Raw genomic sequence first — 2,500 nt, 5'->3', positions numbered from 1 at the left:
CAGACAGTAACTAGAGAGAGAGGAGAGGAGATACAGACAGTAGCTAGAGGAGAGGAGACACAGACAGTAGCTAGAGAGAGAGGAGAGGAGATACAGACAGTAGCTAGAGGAGAGGAGATACAGACAGTAGCTAGAGGAGAGGAGATACAGACAGTAGCTAGAGGAGAGGAGACACAGACAGTAGCTAGAGAGAGAGGAGAGGAGATACAGACAGTAGCTAGAGGAGAGGAGATACAGACAGTAGCTAGAGGAGAGGAGATACAGACAGTAGCTAGAGAGGAGACACAGACAGTAGCTAGAGAGAGAGGAGAGGAGATACAGAGAGTAGCGAGAGAGAGAGGAGATACTGACAGTAGCGAGAGAGGAGATACAGACAGTAGCGAGAGAGAGAGGAGATACAGACAGTTGCAGTAACAGTAGGTTTCCATCCAATTGGCGACAGATTTTCATGCTACTATTATAAAATATGCTCATTTTCCCACCAAACTGACTTGGTACGGATAGAAATCAGTACGTGATGACGTAGTACACGCACACAAACATAAATCTGCTCACATTTTTGAGAGAGAGAGAGAGAGAGAGAGAGAGAGAGAGAGAGAGAGAGAGAGAGAGAGATGATTCACACAGGACACATAAACTACTGCAGCATAAATACTGGAGGCTGAGACAGGAGGGGTCAGGAGACACTGTGGCCCCATCTGAGGACACCCCCGGACAGGGCCAAACAGGAAGGATATAACCCCACCCACTTTGCCATTTTTATGTCCCGAATAAAAAATGTGTTTCCATCACATTTGAAATTCTACAGATAGTTTTGTCACAAATACCGTTAAATAGCGAATGTGTCTACTCTGATCTTGGTACATTCGCTCTAGACAACAGCTGGCAGATAGGCAATCAAATCAATCAAATCAATCAAATCAATCAATTATAAAGCCCTTCTTTACATCAGCTGATGTCACAAAGTGCTGTACAGAAACCCAGCCTAAAACCCCAAACAGCAAGCAATGCAGGTTTAGAAGCATGGTGGCTAGGAAAAACTCCCTAGAAAGGCCAGAACCTAGGAAGAAACCTAGAGAGGAACCAGGCTATGAGGGGTGGCCAGTCCTCTTCTGGCCGTGCCGGGTGGAGATTATAACAGAACCAAGCCAAGATGTTCAAATGTTCATAGATGACCTGCAGGGTCAAAAAAAGGTTTTGGCCTATCTAGAGAGTTTTTCCTAGCCACCGTGCTTCTACACCTGATTAGAGATTAGAGAGGGTTGGATTGGAGAAATATGGATTAGAGAGGGTTGGATTGGAGAGGGTTGGATTGGAGAGGGTTGGATTAGAGAGGGTTGGATTGGAGAGGGTTGGATTAGAGAGGGGTTGGATTAGAGAGGGTTGGATTGGAGAGGGTTGGATTAGAGAGGGTTGGATTAGAGAGGGTTGGATTAGAGAGGGTTGGATTGGAGAAGTTTGGATTAGAGAGGGTTGGATTGGAGAGGGGTTGGATTAGAGAGGGTTGGATTGGAGAAGTTTGGATTAGAGAGGGTTGGATTAGAGAGGGTTGGATTGGAGAAGTTTGGATTAGAGAGGGTTGGATTGGAGTAACAGGAAAGTAATAGTGAAACCTGTGCCTTCACTTATCCAAATACATTCTTCAAAGTTTCCGATCCTATGAAGGTTAAATCACAACAATATGCCAATTGGTTAACGTGGGGTCTGACCTTTCTGATTTAGCCTCAGTTTTCAATTCTCCTCTATAGAACGAGATGTGTTTCTGGCACGTGTGCTTTGATGTGGGTGTCTCTTGAGTTTGAAAGTGGGAAGCATTTGTACTTTCACTCTCTGCCAAAACACAGTTACAGTCACTCACCCTTGTAGATAACTTGAAGTAGGTATTGTGTCTGGAAGTAGACTCAACTAGCTAGCAAGCTTAACCAACTTACTGGTGGCAAAATTAGTTTAACTTTGGATAGCCTAACTGTTGGGCAAGTTAGGGACTGTCAATAAATTACACAATGTAAACGGGACAATATTTTGAATGTTGCACGCCTTTTAGTTGTCTCATTAAGCTTTTAATATTTTTATATGAATTTCTACAATTTATAGTTGGGTTTGAGTTTTTTAAGTCGTTTAAATTTGGAGCTATTTACATTTCAAAATATTGTCCCAATGGACATTGTGTAATTTACTTATGGTCCCTAACTAGCCCCATAGGGATATCCAATGTCAAACCAAATTGACATGGGATTCACAATCGGTGGAGCTGCTCTCCGAATTGATGATTATTTGGATGCTGCCAACTGTGGGCATGTGGGCAATAAACCCAAAGAAAACAGTTACTGTACCCTCCATTCCATGACAGATCATTGTTTTCCTAATTATATAGATGAGACTGGATGAGACTGGCGTATCTATGTACACATTTTGACACTATAATCAATGTTTCTAACTCAAATTGATGCCACATATGCTGTTTTCAAAAGGAAAAGTTGCCTGCTACTTTCAGTTTCAG

The 2,500-nt window shown here is 42.8% G+C and overlaps 1 protein-coding gene across 1 annotated transcript in view; it reads right to left on the bottom strand.

Annotated features, from left to right (window-relative positions):
- LOC135551646 (FH1/FH2 domain-containing protein 3-like) overlaps positions 1-2,500 on the bottom strand; it is a 187,084-nt gene that overhangs the window by 162,365 nt on the left and 22,219 nt on the right. The gene's annotated exons all lie outside the window — the stretch shown is intronic.

The sequence above is a fragment of the Oncorhynchus masou genome, chromosome 13 (assembly GCF_036934945.1).
Source record: "Oncorhynchus masou masou isolate Uvic2021 chromosome 13, UVic_Omas_1.1, whole genome shotgun sequence".
Taxonomy (NCBI): domain Eukaryota; kingdom Metazoa; phylum Chordata; class Actinopteri; order Salmoniformes; family Salmonidae; genus Oncorhynchus; species Oncorhynchus masou.
Note: the sequence above shows the minus strand (reverse complement) of the source record. Positions and strands in the feature narration are given on the sequence as shown.